Source organism: Meles meles, chromosome 20 (assembly GCF_922984935.1).
Source record: "Meles meles chromosome 20, mMelMel3.1 paternal haplotype, whole genome shotgun sequence".
NCBI lineage: Eukaryota > Metazoa > Chordata > Mammalia > Carnivora > Mustelidae > Meles > Meles meles.
In genome coordinates this window covers 10,342,626-10,367,843 of record NC_060085.1, presented here as the reverse complement: position 1 = coordinate 10,367,843, position 25,218 = coordinate 10,342,626, and the positions used below count along the sequence as shown (strand labels likewise).

At 39.7% G+C, this 25,218-nt stretch overlaps 1 pseudogene; it reads left to right on the top strand.

Annotated features, from left to right (window-relative positions):
* Nucleotides 1-25,218, top strand: part of LOC123932165 — a 28,684-nt pseudogene that overhangs the window by 2,946 nt on the left and 520 nt on the right.

Here is a 25,218-nt window from a genome sequence, read left to right as displayed (position 1 = left end):
GAAGTTTTCCTTCCGTTTCTATTTTTTGGAACAGTTTCAAGAGAATAGGAATGAGTTCTTCTTTAAATGTTTGGTAGAATTCCCCTGGGAAGCCATCTGGCCCTGGGCTTTTGTTTGTTTGGAGATTTTTGATGACTGTTTCAATCTCCTTACTGGTTATGGGCCTGTTCAAGTTTTCTATTTCTTCCTGGTTCAGTTGTGGTAGTTTATATGTCTCTAGGAATGCATCCATTTCTTCCAGATTGTCCAATTTGTTGGCGTAGAGTTGCTCATAGTATGTTCTTATAATTGTCTGTATTTCTTTGGTGTTAGTTGTGATCTCTCCTCTTTCATTCATGATTTTATTGATTTGGGTCCATTCTCTCTTCTTTTTGATGAGTCTGGCCAGGGGTTTATCAATCTTATGGATTCTTTCAAAGAACCAGCTCCTAGTTTCATTGATTTTTTCTATTGTTTTTTTTGGTTTCTATTTTGTTGATTTCTGCTCAGTTCTTTATGATTTCTCTTCTCCTGCTAGGTTTGGGGTTTCTTTCTTGTTCTTTCTCCAGCTCCTTCAGGTGTAGGGTTAGGTTGTGTACTTGAGACCTTTCTTGTTTCTTGAGAAAGGCTTGTACCGCTATATACTTTCCTCTCAGGACTGCCTTTGCTGTGTCCCACAGATTTTGAACTGTTGTGTTTTCATTATCATTTGTTTCCGTGAATTTTTTCAATTCTTCTTTAATTTCCTGGTTAACCCATTCATTCTTTAGAAGGATGCTGTTTAGTCTCCATGTATTTGGGTTCTTTCCAGCTTTCCTCTTGTGATTGAGTTCTAGCTTCAGAGCATTGTGGTCTGAAAATATGCAGGGAATAATCCTAATCTTTTGATACCAGTTGAGACCTGATTTGTGACCCAGGATGTGATCTATTCTGGAGAAGGTTCCATGTGCACTAGAGAAGAATGTGTATTCTGTTGCTTTGGGATGAAATGTTCTGAATATATCTGTGATGTCCATCTGGTCCAGTGTGTCATTTAAGGCCTTGATTTCCTTGTTGATCTTTTGCTTGGATGATCTGTCCATTTCAGTGAGGGGAGTGTTAAAGTCCCCTACTATTATTGTATTATTATTGATGTGTTTCTTTGATTTTGTTATTAATTGGTTGATATAGTTGGCTGCTCCCACGTTAGGGGCATAGATATTTAAAATTGTTAGATCTTCTTGTTGGACAGACCCTTTGAGTAGGATATAGTGTCCTTCCTCATCTCTTATTATAGTCTTTGGCTTAAAATCTAATTGATCTGATATAAGGATTGCCACCCCAGCTTTCTCCTGATGCCCATTAGCATGGTAAATTGTTTTCCACCCCCTCACTTTAAATATGGAGGTGTCTTCGCGTCTAAAATGAGTTTCTTGTAGGCAACATACTGATGGGTTTTGTTTTTTTATCCATTTTGATGCCCTCTGTCTTTTGATTGGGGCATTTAGCCCATTAGCATTCAGGGTAACTATTGAGAGATAGGAATTTAGTGCCATTATTAGCCTGTAAGGTGACTGTTACTGTATATTGTCTCTGTACCTTTCTGATCTACTACTTTTAGGCTCTCTCTTTGCTTAGAGGACCCCTTTCAATATTTCCTGTAGAGCTGGTTTGGTGTTTGCAAATTCTTTCAGTTTTTGTTTGTCCTGGAAGCTTTTGATCTCTCCTTCTATTTTCAATGATAGCCTAGCTGGATAGAGTATTCTTGGCTGCATGTTTTTCTCGTTGAGTGCTCTGAATATATCATGCCAGCTCTTTCTGGCCTGCCAGGTCTCTGTGGATAAGTCTGCCACCAATCTAATATTTTTACCATTGTATGTTACAGACTTCTTTTCTCGGGCTGCTTTCAGGATTTTCTCTTTGTCACTAAGACTTGTAAATTTTACTATTAGGTGACGGGGTGTGGACCTATTCTTGTTGACTTTGAGGGGGGTTCACTGCATCTCCTGGATTTTGATGCTTGTTCCCTTTGCCATATTAGGGAAATTCTCTCCAATGATTCTCTCCAATAGACCTTCTGCTCCCCTCTCTGTTTCTTCTTCTTCTGGAATCCCAATTATTCTAATGTTGTTTCGTCTTATGGTGTCACTTATCTCTCGAATTCTCCCCTCATGGTCCAGTAGCTGTTTGTCCCTCTTTTGCTCGGCTTCCTTATTCTCTGTCATTTGGTCTTCTATATCACTAATTCTTTCTTCTGCCTCATTTATCCTAGCAGTGAGAGCCTCCATTTTTGATTGCACCTCATTAATAGCTTTTTTGATTTCAACTTGGTTAGATTTTAGTTCTTTAATTTCTCCAGAAAGGGCTTTAATATCTCCAGAGAGGGTTTCTCTAATATCTTCCATGCCTTTTTCGAGCCCGGCTAGAATGTTCAGAATCGTCATTCTGAACTCTTGATCTGACATATTACCCATGTCTGTGTTGATTAGGTCCCTAGCCTTCGGTACTGTCTCTTGTTCTTTTGTTTGTGATGATTTTTTCCGCCTTGTCATTTTGTCCAGATAAGAGAATATGAAGGAGCAAATAAACTACTAAAAGGGTGGCAAAGACCCCGGAAAAATGCGCTGTAACCAAATCAGAAGAGACCCCAAATTGTGGGGGGGAGAAAGGGGATAAAAACAGCTTCTGAAAAAAAAAGAAAAAAAAAAGAGAAAGAAAGAAAAAGATTTAAAAAATAAAACAAATAAAAAATATAAAAAAGAAAGAAAAAATATATAAATTTAGATGAACTAGTCAAAAAATGTTAAAAAAGAGAAGGGTAAAAGTTTAAAAAAAATTTAGCAGAAGAAGAAAAAAGAAAAAAGAAAAAAAATTGAAAAAAGAAAAAAAAATTGAAGTAGCCGCAAGACTAAAGAATCATGGGGAGAAAGACATGAGTTCCGTGCTTTGCTTTCTTCTCCTCTGGAATTGCTCTGCTGTCTTAGGAATTGAATCTGCTTTCTCCTTGATAGATGAACTTCGTCCTGGCTGGATATTTTGTTGATCTTCTGGGGGAGGGGCCTGTTGTAGTGACTCTCAAGTGTCTTTGCCCGAGGCGGGATTGCACCGCCCTTACCGGCGGCCGGACTAAGTAATTGGCTCGGGTTCGCTTTTGGGAGCTTCTGTTCCCTGAACGCTTTCCGTAGAGTTCCGGAGGACGGGAATGAAAATGGTGGCCTCCCAGTCTCCAGCCCAGAGGAGCCGAGAGCCTGGGGCCCCACTCCTCAGTGCGCCCCCAGAGGACGGCACCCAATCACTCCCATATCCCCAGCCTCTAGCCGCGCTCTGAGCTCACCCAGCCCGCGACCAGTTCAAGGTAACCACGAGCTGAGAGTTTAGTCCCCGGCTCTGTCTCTGCAGCCGGCTTCTCCGTTCTAAAACCTGCGAGCTCTCCGACACTCCGACACCCCCGATCCTTCTGTGACCCTGCGGGGCCTGGGGCCACGCTGGCCCCGCGTGCGCTTCACCCCGGTTTAGCCCCTGGAGCAATGTCCCTCAGTGGAACAGACTTTTAAAAGTCCTGATTTTGTGCTCCGTTGCTCCGCCGCTTGCCGGGAGCCGGCCCCTCCCCCCGCGGTCTATCTTCCCGTCGTTTTAGATTCACTTCTCCGCCAGTCCTACCTTTCAGAAAGTGGTTGATTTTCTGTTTCTAGAGTTGCTGTTCTTCTTCTCTTTGCTCTCCCGTTGGATTTGTAGGTGTTTGCAATGTTTAGATAAGCTATCGAGCTGATCTCCTGCTACCTGATGTAGTCTCAGGCTGCTACTTCTCCACCATCTTGACTCCTCCTCCCAATAAATAAAATCTTTAAAATATATATATATATATACTCCAAAACTTCTATCATAGAATAAAGAGACAACCGATAAGTGAGACCTACAGGTGGAAAATACTTTATACTTGCCCTCAGAAGATGAAATTTTCAAAATGGAAGTTATAATTCTAGAGTAAGAGAAGAGGATACCAGTAAGTGGAATGACACCCAGAAGTCCACTTGCAAGATATACCACTAGGTCATTGAGGAAGTTATCAGAGCAAGTATGTTGGATCATCTGACTAAGTTCACAGAAAAAAGAAAAGAATTTCCAACTCTGTGCAAAAAGGGAGTCAGAAAATCAGTAAGTCATGTAATACAGTAAGATTCCCAAGATGGCAGAAGAGTGGGGGACTCTGTTTCAACCGGTCCCTTGAATTTAGCTAGAAATCTACCAAGCCACGCTGAACACCCCTCCCCCAGAAGATCAACAAAATATCCAGCCAGGATGAAGTTCATCTATCAAGGAAAGCAGGTTCAATACCTAAGACAGCAGCGGAATTCCAGAGGAGGAGAAAGCAAAGCACGGAACTCACAGCTTTCTCCCCATGATTCTTTAGTCTTGCGGTTAATTCAATTTTTTTTTCAATTTTTTTCTTTCTTTTTTCTTCTTCTGCTAAATTTTTTAAAACTTTTACCCTTTTCTTTTTTACCCTTTTTGACTAGGGTATCTAAATATATATTTTTTCTTTCTTTTTTATATTTTTTCTTTATTTGTTCTATTTTTTAAATTTTTTTCTTTTTTTTTTTCTGAACCTTTTTTTATTCCCTTTCTCCACCCGCCTCCACAATTTGGGGTCTCTTCTGATTTGGTTACAGCGCATTTTTCTGGGGTCTTTGCCACCCTTTTAGTATTTTATTTTATCCTTCATATCCTCTTATCTGGACAAAAAGACAAGGCGGAAAAAATCACCACAAACAAAAGAACAAGAGGCAGTACCAAAGGCTAGGGACCTAATCAACACAGACATTGGTAATATGTCAGATCAAGAGTTCAGAATGACGATTCTGAAGGTTCTAGCTGGGCTTGAAAAAGGCATGGAAGATATTAGAGAAACCCTCTCTGGAGATATAAAAGCCCTTTCTGGAGAAATTAAAGAACTAAAATCTAACCAAGTTGAAATCAAAAAAGCTATTAATGAGGTGCAATAAAAAATGGAGGGTCTCACTGCTAGGATAAATGAGGCAGAAGAAAGAATTAGTGATACAGAAGACCAAAGGACAGAGAATAAAGAAGCTGAGCAAAAGAGGGACAAACAGCTACTGGACCACGAGGGGAGAATTCGAGAGATAAGTGACACCATGAGACGAAACAACATTAGAATAATTGGGATTCCAGAAGAAGAAGAAAGAGAGAGGGGAGCAGAAGGTCTATTGGAGAGAATCATTGGAGAGAATTTCCCTAATATGGCAAAGGGAACAAGCATCAAAATCCAGGAGGTGCAGAGAACCCCCCTCAAAGTCAACAAGAATAGGTCCACACCCCGTCACCTAATAGTAAAATTTGCAAGTCTTAATGACAAAGAGAAAATCCTGAGAGCAGCCCGGGGAAAGAAGTCTGTAACATACAATGGTCAAAATATTAGATTGGCAGCAGACTTATCCACAGAGACCTGGCAGGCCAGAAAGAGCTGGCATGATATATTCAGAGCACTCAACGAGAAAAACATGCAGCCAAGAATACTCTATCCAGCTAGGCTATCATTGAAAATAGAAGGAGAGATAAAAAGTTTCCAGGACAAACAAAAACTGAAAGAATTTGAAAACACCAAACCAGCTCTACAGGAAATATTGAAAGGGGTCCTCTAAGCAAAGAGAGAGCCTAAAAGTAGTAGATCAGAAAGGTACAGAGACAATATACAGTAACAGTCACCTTACAGGCTAGTAATGGCACTAAATTCCTATCTCTCAATAGTTACCCTGAATGTTAATGGGCTAAATGCCCCAATCAAAAGACACAGGGCATCAGAATGGATAAAAAAACAAAACCCATCAATATGTTGCCAACAAGAAACTCATTTTAGACGCAAAGACACCTCCAGATTTAAAGTGAGGGGGTGGAAAACAATTTACCATGCTAATGGGCATCAGAAGAAAGCTGGGGTGGCAATCCTTATATCAGATCAATTAGATTTTAAGCCAAAGACTATAATAAGAGATGAGGAAGGACACTATATCCTACTCAAAGGGTCTGTCCAACAAGAAGTTCTAACAATTTTAAGTATCTATGCCCCTAACGTGGGAGCAGCCAACTATATCAACCAATTAATAACAAAATCAAAGAAACACATCAATAATAATACAATAATAGTAGGGGACTTTAACACTCCCCTCACTGAAATGGACAGATCATCCAAGCAAATAATCAACAAGGAAATAAAGGCTTTAAGTGACACACTGGACAAGATGGACATCACAGATATATTCAGAACATTTCATCCCAAAGCAACAGAATACACATTCTTCTCTAGTGCACATGGAACCTTCTCCAGAATAGATCACATCCTGGGTCACAAATCAGGTCCCAACCGGTATCAAAAGATTGGGATTATTCCCTGCATATTTTCAGACCACAATGCTCTGAAGCTAGAACTCAATCACAAGAGGAAAGCTGGAAAGAACCCAAATACATGGAGACAAAACAGCATCCTTCTAAAGAATGAATGGGTCAACCAGGAAATTTAAGAAGAATTGAAAAAATTCATGGAAACAAATGATAATGAAAACACAATGGTTCAAAATCTGTGGGACACAGCAAAGGCAGTCCTGAGAGGAAAGTATATAGCGGTACAAGCCTTTCTCAAGAAACAAGAAAGGTCTCAAGTACACAACCTAACCCTACACCTGAAGGAGCTGGAGAAAGAACAAGAAAGAAACCCTAAACCCAGCAGGAGAAGAGAAATCATAAAGATCAGAGCAGAAATCAATGAAATAGAAACAAAAAAAAATAGAACAAATCAATGAAACTAGGAGATGGTTCTTTGAAGGAATCAATAAGATTGATAAACCCCTGGCCAGACTCATCAAAAAGAAAAGAGAAAGGACCCAAATAATTAAAATCATGACTGAAAGAGGAGAGATCACAACTAACATCAAAGAAATACAGACAATTATAAGAACATACTATGAGCAACCCTACGCCAACAAATTTGACAATCTGGAAGAAATGGATGCATTCCTAGAGACATATAAACTACCACAACTGAACCGGGAAGAAATAGAAAACCTTAACAGGCCCATAACCAGTAAGGAGATTGAAACAGTCATCAAAAATCTCCAAACAAACAAAAGCCCAGGGCCAGACGGCTTCTCAGGGGAATTCTACCAAACTGTCCAAAAAATAGAAATGGAAGGAAAACTTCCAAACTCATATTATAAGTCCAGCATCACCTTGATCCCTAAACCATACAATGATCCCACCAAAAAAGAGAACTACAGACCAATATCCTTGATGAACACAGATGCAAAAATTCTTACCAAAATACTAGCCAATAGGATTCAACAGTACATTAAAGGATCATTCACCACGACCAAGTGGGATTTATTCCAGGGCTGCAGGATTGGTTCATCATCCCCAAATCTATCAATGTGATACAACACATTAATAAAAGAAAGAAAAAGAACCATATGATACTCTCCATAGATGCTGAAAAAGCATTTGACAAAGTACAGCATCCCTTCCTGATCAAAACTCTTCAAAGTGTAGGGATAGAGGGCATACACCTGAATATTATCAAAGCCATCTATGAAAAACCCACCACGAATATCATTCTCAATGGAAAAAAACTGAAAGCTTTCCCATTAAGGTCAGGAACACGGCAGGGATGTCCATTATCACCACTGCTATTCAACATAGTACTAGAAGTCCTAGCCTCAGCAATCAGACAACAAAAAGAAATTAAAGGCATCCAAATTGGTAAAGAAGAAGTCAAACTATCACTCTTCACAGATGATATGATACTATATGTGGAAAACCCAAAAGACTCCACTCCAAAACTGCTAGAACTTGTACAGGAATTCAGTAAAGTGTCAGGATATAAAATCAATGCACAGAAATCAGTTGCATTTCTGTACACCAACAACAAGACTGAAGAAAGAGAAATTAAGGAGTCAATCCCATTTACAATTGTACCCAAAACTATAAGATACCTAGGAATAAACCTAACCAAAGAGACTAAGAATCTATACACAGAAAATTATAAAGTACTCATGAAAGAAATTGAGGAAGACACAAAAAAATGGAAAAATGTTCCATGCTCCTGGATTGGAAGAATAAATATTGTGAAAATGTCTATGCTACCTAAAGCAATCTACACATTTAATGCAATCCCTATCAAAATACCATCCATTTTTTTCAAAGAAATGGAACAAATAATCCTAAAATTTATATGGAACCAGAAAAGACCTCGAATAGCCAAAGGAATGTTGAAAAAGAAAGCCAAAGTTGGTGGCATCACAATTCCGGACTTCAAGCTCTATTACAAAGCTGTCATCATCAAGACAGCATGGTACAGGCATTGAAAACAGACACATAGATCAATGGAACAGAATAGAGAGCCCATAAATAGACCCTCAACTCTATGGTCAACTAATCTTTGACAATGAAGAAAGAATGTCCAATGGAAAAAAGACAGCCTCTTCAATAAATGGTGTTGGGAAAATCGGACAGCGACATGCAGAAGAATGAAACTGGACCATTTCCTTACACCACACATGAATATAGACTCAAAATGGATGAAGGACCTCATTGTGAGAAAGGAATCCATCAAAATCCTTGAGGAGAGCACAGGCAGCAACCTAAGCCGCAGCAACGTCTTCCTAGGAACATCGCCAAAGGCAAGGGAAGCAAGGCAAAAATGAACTATTGGGATTTCATTAAGATCAAATGCTTTTGCACAACAAAGGAAACAGTTAACAAAACCAAAAGGCAATTGACAGAAAGGGAGAAGATATTTGCAAACAGCATATCAGATAAAGGGCTAGTATCCAAAATCTATAAAGAACTTAGCAAACTCAACACCCAAAGAACAAATAATCCAGTCAAGAAATGGGCAGAAGACATGAACAGACATTTCTGCAAAGAAGACATCCCAATGGCCAACAGACTCATCAAAAAGTGCTCCACATCACTCAGCATCAGGGAAATACAAATCAAAACCACAATGAGATACCACCTCACACCAGTCAGAATGGGCTAAAATTAGCAAGTCAGGAAATGACAGACGCTGGCTAGGATGCGGAGAAAGGGGAACCCTCCTACACTGTTGGTGGGAATGCAAGCTGGTTCAGGCACTCTGGAAAACAGCATGGAGGTTCCTCAAAAATGTTGAAAATAGAACTACCCTATGACCCAGCAATTGTACTACTGGGTATTTACCCTAAAGATACAAATGTAGTGATCCGAAGGGGCACGTGCACCCAAATGTTTATAGCAGCAATGTCTACAATGGCCAAACTATGGAAAGAACCTAGATGTCCATCAACAGATGAATGGATAAAGAAGATGTGGTATATATATACAATAGGATACTATGCAGCCATCAAAAGAAATTAAATCTTGCCATTTGCAATGACATGGATGGAACTAGAGGGTATCATGCTTAGTGAAATAAGTCAATCGGAGAAAGACAACTATCATATGATCTCCCAGATATGAGGAAGTGGAGATGCAACATGTGGGGTTAGGGGGGTGGGAGAAGAATAAATGAAACAAGATGGGATGGGGAGGGAGACAAAGCATAAGTGACTCTTAATTTTATAAAACAAACAGAGGGTTGCTGGGGGGAGGGGTGTTTGGAGAGGAGGGTGGAGTTATGGACATTGGGGAGGGTTTGTGCTATGGTGAGTGCTGTGAAGTGTGTAAACCTGGCATTTCACAGACCCGTACCCCTGGGGATAAAAATACATTATATGTTTATAAAAAAATAAAAAATAAAAAAAATTGACTTTACTGGGTAAATATTATTGCAATAAAAATCAGATTGTAAGTGTACACATCACGAGTTTTCCCAGTTGTAAACACCCTGTACTACAACTCTCACTGAGCTATAGAACCCTTCCATCACCTCAGGAAGCTCCTCGTACCTCTGAGTGTTCCCATGCCTACCCACAGAAAACCACAGATTTCATTTTATTGCTATAGTTTACTTTTGACTCTCCCAGAGTCATTCAATAGAGTAGAATTATTCTCATTTTTGTCTGATTTCTTCTGCTCAGCATTCTATGAGATTCTCCCAAGTTACTGTGTGTAACCACACTTCATTCTTTTTATTGCTATATAACATCCCAATATATAACTATTCCACAAATTATTTATGTGTCCTCTAGTTAATGGCCATTTGCATTGTTTGCAGTTAGGGCTATGTTGAATAAAGCTGATATGAATATTCTTAAATATTGTTTTTGTGGACACTTATTTTCATTTCTATTGGGTAAATACCCAAAAATGGAATTGCTGAATCCTATGATAGGTGTATTTTAGCATTAGCGTGTGTTTAACTTTATTTTTTAAAAATCCCAAGCTACATTCCAAAACAGTTGTTACCTTTTATATTCTGAGAGAGCATTGTATGAGAATTCCAACTGTTCCATTTTGCTGACATTTGGTACCATAATTTTTTTTAAGTTTTGCCATTCTAGTTGTGCTTTTAAAGATGTGACTGTGATCCCCTCATTGATGTGTGCCAGGAGGAGGATCCCATGATGTTTCTGATCACCTACCTGGGGCTAGGCCTCTCTCTGCTCTGACTCCTCCTGGCAACCTTCACCTTCCTGCTCTGCAAAGCCATCCAGAACACCAGCACCTCACTCCACCTGCAGCTCTCAATCTGCCTCTTTCTGGCCCACCTGATCTTCCTCATGGCCATTGACTGGTACCAACATTGTTACAGAGGAGCCACAGCACCCTATGGGATGATTAGTTCATGGAGCATAGATAAAGATAGCCTTGGGTCCTGGGATGTTAGAGGGGTAAGTACCCTATTTCACATTGACTAATGAACTAGAAGACAAATCCTCTCCTGACAACTTGACCATATATATAAGTGTTCTCTCCAATGACAAAGTATGGGATAGGTCCTGGGGCCACCCTCCTCCCTGACAGTCCCACCTCATGATACCTTTCTCCTCCCCAGGTGCTGTGCGCCATCTTCGAGGGTGCCTTACACTATCTCTACCTGGCTTCCTTCACCTGGATGCTGCTGGAGGGTCTGCACCTCTTCCTCTCTGCACACAACCTGATAGTGGTCAACTACTCCAGTGTGAGCAGGGTAATGAAGAAGCTCATGGCGTGGCCATGGAGTCCCAGCTATAATTGCCGCCATTTCTGCCTCATCCAGGCCTCACCTTTATGGAACACCCACCCGGTAAGTGCAAATTCCCCCTATCTTTCCCTTCTCCAGATTGACCATGGCCATCATAGAACCAATAGATATTCAATTCTACCAGAACATGATAGACAGCAAAAAGTCAGTGATCACTCCAAGGACTTCTACCTGATGGAAGATTGCAGTCATTGAAGTAACTGTTTTTACTTAAGTCCTTAAGATGTAATGATTTTTTTAGTTTCTTTAATTTTCATTCCATTTTTAATTTTATTTAAATTCAATTAGCCAACTTACACTACATTAGTTTCATCCCATTTTATTTTTTTCTTCTTCAATTTTTTTAATTTAAATTCCAGTCAGTTTACATACATCATTAATAGTAGTTTCAGGTTAGAATTTAGTAATTCACCACTTCCATACAATACCCGTGCTCATCACCATTGCCCTCCTTAATCTCCATCACCCATTTAACCAAACTCCCTACCTACTTCCCTCCATCAACCCACAATTTTTTCTCTATAGTTAAGAATCTGCTTTCTGGTTTGCCCCTCTTTTTTCTATTTCCAACTATATTCATTTGTTTTGTTTCTTAAATTCCATACATGAATGAAATAATATGCTATTTGTCTTTCTCTGATATGATTTGATTATTTCAAATATTAATTATGAAGTATACTATAATTGTATAGTCTAAATTGTTTTATTTTAATAACTATATATAAAATATTAATAATTATTTAAAAAATACAGTGATTATAGATGAGGTGACTATTTTAAATCTTTTAGATTTAATTATTTCAAACAACCAGAGGATTTTGAAAGGGCGGGGGGTGGGAGGTTGGGGAACCAGGTGGTGGGTGATGGGGAGGGCACGTATTGCATGGAGCACTGGGTGTGGTGCAAAAACAATGAATACTGTTACACTGAAAATAAATTTTAAAAAATTAAAAATAAATTTTAAAAAGATATAATTATTTCATTTTTTGTGGGATAGAGAGGCTTAAAATTTTTTTCTTAGTTTCATGGGCAGAATTTAATGATTCATCAGTTGCATGCAACATGCAGTACTCATTACACAAGGTGCTCTTCTTAATGCACATCACACAATTACCCCATACCTCCATCCTCTGCTCCTCCAGCAACTTCACTTTGTTTCTTTCCTTTTACTTTAAATATTTTTTAAGTTTTTACTTTAAATATTTTTTGAAGTTTTTGAAGTTTTAGTATTATCCAAAACGTTCATATTGTTTCTCAGAGTCCACAGTCTCTCGAGTTTGTTTTCCCCTCCAATTTGCCCCAACTCAATTCTCCTCTCCATCTCCCCATGTCCTCCATGTTATTCCTTATGCTCCACAAGTAAGTGAAACCATATGATAGTTGACTCTCTCTCCTTGGCTTATTTCACTCAGTATAATCGCTTCCAGTCCCATCCATGTTGATACAAAAGTTGGATGTTCATCCTTTCTGATTAAAGCATAATACTCCATAGTGTATAGGGTCCACATGTTCCTTATCCATTCATCCATTGAAGGGCATCTTGGTTCTTTCCACAGCAGCGACCGTGGCCATTGCTGCTATGAACACTGGGGTACAGATGGCCCTTCTTTTCACTACATCTGTATCTTTTGGATAAATACCCAGTAGTGCAATTGCAGGGTCATGGGGAAGCTCTATTCTTAATTTCTTAAGGAATCCCCACACTATTTTCCAAAGTGGCTCCACCAACTTATATTCCCACCAACAGTGTAAGAGGGTTCCACATTCTCCACATCCTCTCCAGCACACGTTGTTTCCTGTCTTGTTAATTTTGGCCATTCTAACTGGCATGATGTGGTATCTCAATGTGGTTTTGATTTGAATCTCCCTGATGGCTAGTGATGATAAACATTTTTCATGTGTCTGTTAGCCATTTGTATGTCTTCAGTGGAGTAGTGTCTATTCATGTCTTCTGCCCATTTTTTGACATGATTATCTGTTTTTTGAGTGTTGAGTTTGAGAAGTTCTTTATACATCCTGGATATCAGCCTTTTGTCTATACTGTCATTTGTGAATATCTTCTCCCATTCCATGGGTTGCCTCTTTGTTTTGTTGACTATTTTCTTTGCTGTGCAGAAGCTTTTGATCTTGATGAAGTCCCAAAAATTCATTTTCACTTGTTTCCTTTGCCTTTGGAGACATATCTTGAAAGAAGTTCTTGTGGCCAGTATTGAAGAGGTTACTGCCTATATTCTCCTCTAGGATTCTGATGGATTCCTGTCTCACACTGAATCATTTATCCATTTCGAGGATAATGCAAGGACTTCTAATGCTATGTTGAACAAGAGTGGTGAAAGTAGGCATCCTTTTCATGTTCCTGATCTCAACAGGAGGGCTTTGGTTCAGCTTTTTCCCATTGAGGATATTTTCTGTGGGTTTTTCATAGATTTTATGAAGTTTAGGAATGTGCCCTCTGTCCCTATACTTTGAAGCGCTTTAATCAGGAACGGATGCTGGATTTTGTCAAAAGCTTTTTCTGCATCAATTGAGAGGACCATGTAGTTCTTCTCTCTTCTCTTATTAATTTGTTCTATCACATGGATTGATTTGCAAATGTTGAACCATTCTTGCAACCCAGGGATGAATCCCACCTGCTCCTGGTGAATAATCTTTTTAATGTCCTGTTGGATCATATTAGCTAGGATCTTGTTGAGAATCTTAGCATCCATATTCATCAGGGATATTGATCTGAAATCCTCCTTTTTGGTGGGGTCTTTGCCTGGTTTGGGGATCAGGGTAATGCTTGATTCATAAAAAGAGTCTGAAAGTTTTCCTTCTGCTTCAATTTTTTGAAATAGCTTCAGAATAGGTGTCATTTCTTCTTTGAATATTTGGTAGAATTCCCCAGGGAATCTGTCAGGTTCTGGGCGCTTGTTTTTTGGGGGAGGTTTTTGATCACTGCTTCAATATTGTTATGATATATTGGGCTATTTAGGTTCTCAATTTCTTTATGGTTCAATTTTGGGAGTTTATAGTTTTTGAGGAATGCATCCATTTCATCTAGGTTGCTTACCTTATTTGCATATAACTTGATAATAATTTCTGTTGACTGTTTCTATTTCCTTGGTGTTAGTCATGATATCTCCCTTTTTATTCATAATTTTATTAATTGGGCCTTCTCTCTTTTCTTTTGGATTAGTTTGGCCAGTGGTTTATGGATCTTATTGATTCTTTCAGAAAACCAGATTTTAGTCTTATTGATATATTCTACTGTCTGTCTAGTCTCTATCTCATCGATCTCTCCCTTCTTGTGTGTGGAGTTGGTTTAATTTTTTGTTGCTTCTCCCGTTTTTTTTTCCCATTTTATTTATTTTTTTCAGCATAACAGTATTCATTGTTTTTGCACAACACCCAGTGCTCCATGCAAAACGTGCCCTCCCTATTACCCACCACCTGTTCCCCCAACCTCCCACCCCTGACCCTTCAAAACCCTCAGGTTGTTTTTCAGAGTCCATAGTCTCTTATGGTTCGCCTCCCCTCCCCAATGTCTATAGCCCCCTCCCCCTCTCCCAATCCCACCTCCCCCCAGCAACCCCCAGTTTGTTTTGTGAGATTAAGAGTCATTTATGGTTTGTCTCCCTCCCAATCCCCCGTTCTTTAAGGTTTAAAGACAGCTGGTGTATTCTGGATTTTTCTATTTTTTTTGAGGGAGGCTTGGATGGCTATGTATTTCCCCCTTAGGACGGCCTTTGCTGTATCCCATAGGTTTTGGACCGAAGTGTTTTCATTCTCATTGGTGTCCATGAATTGTTTAAGTTCTTCTTTGATATCCTGGTTGATCCAAGCATTCTTAAGCAAGGTGGTCTTTAGCTTCCAGGTGTTTGAGTCCCTTCCAAAATTTTCCTTGTGGTTGAGCTCCAGTTTCAAAGCATTGTGATCTGAGAATATGCATGGAATAATTTCAGTCTTTTGGTATCAGTTGAGCCCTGATTTGTGACATGGTATGTGGTCTATTCTGGAGAAGGTTCCATGTGCAATCAAGAAGAATGAGTATTCTGTTGTTTTAGGGTGGAATGTTCTGTATATGTCTATGAGGTCCATCTGGTGCAATGTGTCATTCAATGCTCTTGTTTCTTGATTTTTCTGCTTGGATGACCTGTCTATTACTGAGAGTGGTGTGTTAAGATCTCCTACTATTAATGTATTCATATCAATATGACTCTTTATCTTGATTAACAGTTGTCTTATGTCATTGGCTGCTCCTATATTGGAGGCAAAAATATTTACAATTGTTAGATCTTCTTGGTGGGTAGTCCCTTTAAGAATGATGTAGTGTCCTTCTGTATCTCAGACTACAGTCTTTAGTTTAAAATTCAATTTATCTGATATGAGAATCTCTACCCCGGCCTTCTTTTGAGGCCCATTCACATGAAAGATGCTTTTCTATCCCTTCACTTTCAGTCTGGATGTAACCTTAGGTTCAAAATGGGTCTCTTGTAGACAACATATGGATAGGTCTTGTCGTTTTATCCAATCTGCAACCCTGTGTCATTTAATGGGTGCATTTAGGCCATTCACATTGAGAGAGATTATTGAGAGATACATTTTCATTGTCATCTTGTTACCTTTGAAGTCTTTGTTTCTATAGATTGTCTCCATATATTTCTTTTCAATTATATTCTTGGGTTTTTCCTCTTTTATAGAACTCCCCTTAATATTTCTTGCAGTGCCAGCTTGGCACTCTTTTAAACCTTGCTGGTCCTGGAAGCTCTTTATCTCTCCATCCATTTTGAATGCCAGTCTTGCTGGAGAAAGTATTCTTTGCTTCATGTTCTTCTCATTTAGTGCCCTGAATACATATATTCTGGCTTGCCAGGTTTCTGTGGACAGGTCTGACGTTATTCTGATTAGCTTTCTTCTGTACCTTAGGAATCTCTTCCCCCTAGCTGCTTTCAAGAGCTCCTGTCTACAATTATGATTCATCATATTCACAATCAGTGTCTTGAGGCCTTTCTAGATTCTATGATCTAGGAGGTAGACCTTTCTGCCTCTAGTACACGAATGCTGGTTCGATTTGCCAGATTGGGAAATTTTTCATGCAGAATTTGTTCAACTATATCTTCTAGTCTTCTTTCTTTCTCCTCCCCCTCAGGGATTCCAATAATTCTGACATTGGATCATTCCGTGGAGTCATTTATTTCCCTAATTCCTTTTTCGTGGCTTCAAAGCTGTTTGTTCCATCCTTCCTCCTGATCCTTTTTCTCTATCAGTTTGTCCTACAGATCATTAATTCTATTTTCTGCCTCAGTTACCCTAGCTGTTAGAGAATTTAGATTGGATTGGAACTCATTGAGAGCATTAACATCATCCCTGGTGGCTTTCACTTCTGCCCTAATCAGTTCCACTTTGTCATCCATGGCTTTCTCCAACCTAGCTATTGCCTGGATAATTGTTAGCCTGAATCCCCTTTCCGACATACTGTTTATTCTATATCCAATAGCTCTGATGGAGAGGGCCCTGAATTTTTTTCTCTGTTGGGCATTCCTCCTCCTAGTCATTTTAGGAGAGATGCCTGAATGGATGTGTAGCTGAATGAATCAACCATGATGCAGGCAAGGTGACTCTGGAATGTTTCTGAGCAACCAAGAGTCCCTGATAAAAAGAAAGAAAAAATTTTAAAAAGAGAGACAGACAGGGGAAAAAAAGAAAATATAAAAGAGAAGACACAGCCCTAATGGGTCCCAAAGTTTAGATTTATAAAGTATACAACCAGAAACAGACAAACTAAAAGATCAAGAAAGTAGATGACAAAAAAAATATAGAAAGAAAGAATCCCTTCAAAATGAACCCCAAGTATAAAATTCATATACTACCAGAACAAAAACAAGTACACACAAACACGGACAGAAGAAAAGGGTGGGAGGGTTGTTATAAATTCTCATTGTGGGCAAGGAAGGTTATTTTTGTTCTTCCTGGATGTATCTTGATATCTTTGTTAAAGGACTCAACTTTCCTGAGATAAAGGGGGATTAAAACTGGGTTACATATAGGGGTAGCATTGGCTGGGGAAAGGGGATTACCTTGAAACTTATCTCTATATGAAACTTTTAAAAAATAAAGTAAAATAAATTAAAAAATAGAAAAGGAAAAGGAAAACACAGGTATATGTATCAAAAAAGTTCAGGTTAAAAGGTTATTATGGAATTTGATGTTCTGAATATCTCATTGTGATGGTAAATAGGCTAAAAATTATATTAAAAAATGAAAAGAATGAGAATAGTAGGATCAAATTAAAAATAAAAGTTATATCTATGAAGTAGTGGTGGTTGTCCTCTTGTTTTTTGTTTTGTTGTTTGTTTGTTTTGGGTTTTTTTTTTTTTCATCTGGCTTTCGGGGGAAGGGGAATGCCAGGTGGTTGTTCAGGGAGTCCTGCTAGAGTTGAGTCCTCCTACCACCATCAAGGGGTTGGGCTCTGAGGAAACCGGTTTTTCAGGCTTTCGTTCTCTGGAGGGTTTCTTTGTTTGTTTGTTTCTTTCTTTCTTTCTTTTCTCCCCTTGGTAGCTTTTGGCAGTTCTTTGGCAGTTTTTTTTTTTTTCCTCTAGAAAGCAAACTGCACCCAGACCTCCATCTCAGAGAGAAGCCTCAGTCTGTTCCCCTCTGGGTGCTCCAGAGCACATAAGTTCCCCCTCTGTCACTGATAGAGCACTTCCCCAGTCACACTCTCTGGGGTCACAGGAACTCCTCTTTGTACCCAAAACCACAATAGCAACAGCTACCTGGCCAGGGAGGTCCCAGCCAGAGATAGCCCTCTGAGATTTTCATGCTGGCCCAGGCTGGGAGTGTTCAGAATCTCCCGGTCCTAGAGAGCACCAGCTAGCACCTGCATGGACCTCTCTCAGGGAAGGGTGTGGAGTGTGACTTAGACACTGGTCACGCAGCATGTGTGCAGAGTGCAAAAAGCTGTTGTTCTAGAGAGTGCAGGCTGACATCCACAACAGATTCCCTCATAGGCGCTGCCACCCTGATGCTCTCAGGCACACCAATGGCTCAGGAACCAAGACCTGGCTACTTCGCTGTACTCTCTGGTTCCATGACAGGGGTGGCCATCCTGGGTCCGTGGGCTTAGGTCCCAATCCCTAACCGCCCAATTCCACCAATTTCCCCTTAAGAGCTTTTGCTCTTTTTGAGTGCTTTCAACCAGACTCCAAGTTAATGCTGGTCCCCAATCACAGGGCACTCTCATATTGGGGTATTACTTTCCCATGGGTCGCTTCTGGTGGCTCCCTCCACTTTTGTTTATCTTCCGATGTCAGTCCAATATTCCCACTCCACTTTGCCTGTCCACTGGCATCTTCTGCCCCCATAGAGTTCCAGAAGTGTATTATTCTACTCTCAGTATGATTTCATGGGTGAACAGAGTTCTTTGGTAGGTAACCAGCTCACTTTAGGAGACCAGGTGAAACAGCACCTCCTACTTCGCTATCTTGTCTCCCCCCTTTCAGTTTGTTTCTTGTAGTTAAGAGTCTTATGGTTTGCCTCCCTCTCTACTTTTATCTTACTTTACTTCCTTTTCCCTTACCCTATGTTCAACTGTTTTGTTTTTTAAATTCCACATATGACTGAAATCATGTGGTATTAGTCTTTCTCTGACTGACTTATTTCACTTAGCATAATACCTTAAAGTTACATCCCTGTTGGTGAAAATGACAAAGTTTCATTCTTTTCAATGATTGAGCAATATTCCATTGTATATATATGTATACCACCTCTAACTTATCCACTCATCCTTCAGTGGACATCAGGGCTCTTTCCATAGTTTGGCTATTATGGACATTGCTGCTATAAACATTGGGATACTAGTGCCCCTTTGAATCACTATGTTTGTATCCCTTGGATAAATACCCAGTAGTACAATCACTGAGTCATAGGATAGCTCTATTTTTAACTTTTTGAGGAACCTCCATACTGTTTTCCAGAGTTGCTGCACTGGCTTGTATTCCCACCAACAGTGTGAAAGGGTTCCCCTTTCTTCCCATCCTCACCAACTCTGTTGTTTCCTGAGTTGTTAATTTTAGACATTATGACCAGTGTGAGGTGGTATCTCATTGTGGTTTTGATTTGTATTTCCCTGTTGGCAAGTGATGTGGAGCATTTTTTTAATGTGTCTGTTGGCTGTTTGTATGTCTTCTTTGGAGAAATGCCTGTTCATGTTTTCTGCCCATTTCTTGACTGGATTCTCTGTTTTTTAGGTTTTGAGTTTGATAAGTTCTTTGTAGATTTTGGCTACTAGCCTTTTATCTAATAAGACATTTGCAAATATTTTCTCCCATTCCATAGGTTGCCTTTCAGTTTTGTTGTTTCCTTTGCTGTGCAAAACACTTTTTGTCTTGATAAAGTCCCAATAGTTCATTTTTGCTTTTGTTTACATTGACTTTGGAGATGTGTCTAGCAAGAACTTGCTATGGCTGGGATCAAAAAAGTTTCTACTTGTGTCCTCCTCTAGGATTTTTATCAATTTCTGTCTCACATTTAGGTCTGTCTTCCACTTTGAGCTTGTCTTTGTGTATGGTGTAAGAAACTGGTCCACATTCATTCTTCTGCATGTGGCTATCCAATTTTCCCAACACGGTTTGCTGAAGAGACTCTCCCTTTTCCATTGGATATTCTTTTCCACTTTGTTGAAAATTAATTGACCGTAGAGTTGGGGGTCCATTTCTAGGTTCTCTATTCTTCAAATATTTTAAATATTCAGTGTATATTACATAAATGACTATGTATTAGTCATTTACTAATTTACTAGTCATTAATCAATTAATAATGACTAATTTACTAGTAATTGGTTAATTACTATGTATTAGTAAACATTAATTGAATCTCATATATTCCTATTAATAAAATATTCATTGTATTACTTGAGGGGGTTATTTTAAAATCCAGACATTGACATAAAGGCAGACAATGATATTGACATAAAGGCATAAAAAATTGACATAAAGGCAGACAATGATTTGTGTAAATTCCTTCTCTATCCTAATTTTTAAATAAACAAATGGTCATTTGGATGGCAAAATAACTCTGACCATAGCTAAGATTCAAAAATCACTTCTGATGTATAATCACTGTACTAAATATTTTTCATGTGTAAGCACAAATCATCCCCCCCAACAACCTGTGAAGTAGAAACTGGTATTGGACCATGTGACAGATGAGGAACTGAGGCACAAGGAGATTAACTAACGTGGTTGAGGTCACACAGCTGGTTGGTGGCAGAACTGGAATCACATCCAGTCTGGCACTCACACTATTTGCCTATATTGATGACACAAGTGCTCAGCTGCATCAGCAAGTCCTGGCCATCTGGCGTCCCTAGGGAGTTAGCATAAAGGTCAGCAAACTTTTTCATAAATGGCCAGATAATCAATATTCACAGCTTTGTAGGTCCTATGGTCTCTGTGGCAACCACTCAGCTCAGAGCATAACATAGAGCATAAAAAAGGCCATAGACAGTTTGGGAGGATTTAGTGTGTGTTCCAGTAAAACCCACTTACAAGAGTAGACAGCAGCTACTTTCTTTGCCAATGCCTACCTTCGAAGCTTCCCATTGATGCTTCCTGCTGGGTCCACTTGACCCTCTCTGACACTTAACTATAGGAAACAGACCTAGGGCTGCTGGAGGGGAGATGCATGGGAGTATGATGATGGGCATTAAGGAGGGCACTTGAAGTAATGTGCACTGGGTGTTTTATGAAACTGATGAACCACTAAATTCTACCTCTACAACCACTAATACAGTATACACTATATTGAATTTAAATAAATATTTTCAAATACAAAGCAAAAAATTTCAGTTCCTTCAGGGAAACTTCTTCCAACTATTGGAATCTCCTATACCCCAAGTAGATTATGTATTCAGCTACAAAACCTCACAGATCATCATACATGATCATAAAGTTCATCATCTTGATGTTGTCTATTCTCTAATTGTTGATACTCCAACTTCATTGGTGTCTCCCTGAGGACTGTGACCACTCTAACCTAATCACATCTGGGTCTTCAGCACCAACTACAGATCCTGACACAGAGGTTACACTTCATATTTGTCCAAAATATATTTTTATTGGTTTGATTCCTTTTTCTTATATATTTTTTATTTTTTTAATTTCTTTTCAGTGTTCCAGAATTCATTGTTTATGCACCACACCCAGTGCTCCATGCAATATATGCCCTCCATAAAACCCACCACTAGGCTCAGCCAACCTCCCACCTCTCTTCTCTCCAAAACCCTCAGTTTGTTTCTCAAAGCCCACATTCTCTCATGGTTCATCTCCTTCTCCAATTTCCCCCAACTCACTTCTCCTCACCTTCCCCCATGTCCTCCATGTTATTCCTTATGCTCCACAAATAAGTGAAACCATATGATAATTGGCTCTCTCTGCTTGATTTATTTCACTCAGCATAATCTCTTCCAGTCTTATCCATGTTGATACAAAAGTTGGGTATTCATCCTTTCTGATGTATACATAGTATACACGGACCATATCTTCTTTATCCATCATCCACTGAAGGGCACCTTGGTTCTTTCCACAGTTTTGTGACTGTGGTCATTGCTGCTATGATCATTGGGGTACAGATGGCCCTTATTTTCACTACATCTGTATCTTTAGGATAAATACCTAACAGCGCAATTGCAGGAAAAATTCACTTATTTCTGCCAACATTTTTAAGTATGTTCAGCTTATTCCACATGAACCATTCTGTAATAAAGTTGTTTTTAAGAAACATAAATTCCTTTCAAGGAGCTTTTTTAAGAAATTCAGAAATGCTGGCTAAAATTCATTTATTTCTTATGTCAAGCAGAGAGAGTAAATTCATGTATGGTTTTGCTTATTTGTGGAGCATAAGGAATAACATGAGGGATATGGAGATGGAGAGGAGAAGGGATTTGGGGGAAATTGTAGGGGAAGATGAACCATGAGAGACTGTGGACTCTGAGAAACAATCTGAGGGTTTTGGAGAGAAGAGAGGTGGGAGGTTGACTGAGCCTGGGGGTGGGTATTAAGGAGGGCAGGTATTGCATGGAGCACTGGGTGTGGTGCATAAACAATGAATTCTGGAACACTGAAAAAATTGAAAAAATATTTTTTTAATTTCTCTTATTTCTGCCAATATTTCTGAAGGCCAAGACTTAAAAGAGCTCCTTGAAAGGAATTTATGTTTCTTAAAATCAACATTATTACAGAATGCTTCACATGGAATAATCTGAACATACTGAATGTATACAACTTAATGCTTTGGGGGATAAGTATACATCCATAGAACTTATTGTTCTATGGGGTATCAAAGGCATATACAAAGTTTCAGTATAATAAGATAAATAGGGTCAAGATTTCAATTATAAAGAATTGTGACTATAGCTGATAGTATTGTATTTTATGCTGAAATTCTGTTATGAGGGTAGATCTTATGTTCAATGATCTTACACAACAACAGCAACAGTAAAATAATACTAATTAATAACAATGATGAAGGAGGCAGGGGAATGGTATGTTTATTTATCAATACTTTATCCATAAAGGCCCATGTTTTCTTGCATCTCTTCCTATCTTTCTCTTAGATGCTGGCTCCACACAGACAAAGGCTTCATGTGGACCTTCCTTGGCCCCATCTTCTCCATCTTCTCTGTGAGTAATGGATGACATCAGAGCAGTCCACTTGCCCAACTGAGGGTCATTCAAAAACCAGGTGAATCAGGAGGGTTACAGACTGGGTGAGCAACCATTCCAGTTGGCCCAGGACGGATGAGGGGCTCCCAGGAGGTTGGAATTCCCACTGTAAAACCAGGAATCAGGTGTTTCCTGAGATGTAGCACATTCAGTGATAAAATTTGGAATTCCCATGCAAACTGAATTGAAGTGGTCACTGAAATTACAAGACAAACATGGGCCTGATTTACAGGATGTTTTGTCTGTTTCTCTAGGACTGTTATAAGACACAAAGACTTCCTCCCTGCCACATTAGCAGATGGATGAGCTAGGATTTTCCAAATGTGGAGTGTAGTTAAAATGCCTGTGGGTTTTCTGCAGATTAATTTGGTTTTCTTTTTTATGACCTTCTGGGTTGTGAAAAACAAGCTCTCCTCACTCAACAGCGACGTGTCCACCCTCAGAACACAAGGCGAGGATGGGTCATGGGGGCACACCATGCCCCAGGCAGAACATTGTCCTCACACCTCCAAGGCTCTGGTATCCCTTCACAGGACTCCTGAGGGGACAGGAAGAGAGAAGGTCAGCAACCCTCCTTGGCAGCCAGCTCAGATTCTGTGGTTTGCTGCTGACATCCATACCAAAAACATTTCATCTGTGCACAACCTCAACAAACTACTTTGGATACAGAGAGAATTGACTTTGTTCTGATAAGCAGAGACTGCTATCAGGGATCTATGAAAAATATCCTGTGAACATTCATATCCTTATAACACACTCAAGAAATAACATAACAGTTATTTTCAAGAAATAACATAAAAGCACGCCCTACCATGCCCATGCCTTCATGCATGTTCTGCCCTCTGCTTTCCTCTTCTCTTGTACCTGGTGGACTCAGCTTCATCATCCTCATATCACATCCTCTAAAAGTTTGGGAATGTCCTCTGCTTTCCTCAACTTTACACAGAATCAATGGCCTCTATTCCGGGTAAAGCATATCTTGGCTCAGTTCATGGACAGGGTGAGGACAGGAACAGCCCTGGATGGAAAGAAGTGCCTCACTTCGCAAATGTTATAAATGATCATTTGTTCTTGTCTTTCCACCAGACTTTAATGTCTGTAAGAACAGAAATATTGTTCTTTGTTGTTTTGAATGCCCTAGCCTCAGCCTAGAGCCAGGTGCACAGAACATTCTCAGTAAAGTCAGTTGAACAAAATTAGGGATCTTCATGAAACATCATGATTTTTTTGAGACTCACATTCTTGAGTGTCACCATTATCCTTATCCCTAGTCAAATGCCATCCTGGACCCAAATAGTGTTTCTATTTATGGAATCATTGATAACAAAGGTCAAAGTTGATCACAATTCAGTCAGAAGCATCATGGTGTGGACATGAAACCAGCCCTGGCTGTGTTGCCCTGGATGCATCCTGACCTCATTCCTCCTCATACCCAGGATGCTCATATTTAAAGCCACAGCTCAGCTGCTCATCTTGGGCTGCACAAGGTGTCTGGGCATCCTGCAGGTGGGTCCAGCTGCCCACATCATGGCTTACCTCTTCACTATCATCAACGGCCTGCAGGGCGTCTACATTTTCCTAGTGTACTTCATCCTCAGTAAGCAGGTACTACTTCCCAGTTCCTGCCCAGGACCCTTCCTATCCTCATTCCTATCAGTGAGCTGACCCAGGCATTCTCTTACTCTACAGGTTCAGGAACAATACAAGAAATGGTTCAAAGGGATCAGGAAAACAAAAGCTGAGTCTGAGAAGTACATGCTTTCAAGTGGGACCATGTTTGATGCCTCCAAAATAGTGTGGTAAGATTATGCCATGTTCCCAGAACACTTCACTACCAAGGCCTCTTAAGAAGCTCATGCCTGCCTCATTGGACAATCTGGGTATATAGCAGGCAATGCCCTTGGATGGTTCACACTTAGTTTACCCTTGGACACACCTGAGGTCACTTCTCTGTCTTAAAAGGATGTCTTCCTATACTTACACTTACTGAGGTTCTGTGCTCACATTGACCCTTGCAAAAGACTGCCCTTTTTCCCCAAAATTTTAGAGCATCCACTTTGTGTTACATGTTGCATATGGCTTCTAATTGTACTTGGTTTGAAGATACAAAAGACAGACACTTAAAAGCAGAGAGGGAGGTTTGGTCAGCTAAATAATTAGGAATTAATGATCTGGAGCAGTAATGCACAAAATGCACTATCACCACCCATTCTTTATTCCAGGTCACTCTGGAATGAAAGCTAGACTCAGAGGGTTTATGTCAATTATGTGAGGTCTCCAGCCTCCCTTACTTTTTCCCATCTTCAGTGCCCCCACCCACCCTGGAAAGTCATCTGCCCATCTCTGCCCCACTTGCTTGTCTTTCTTTAAAAACTGTTACTTCCC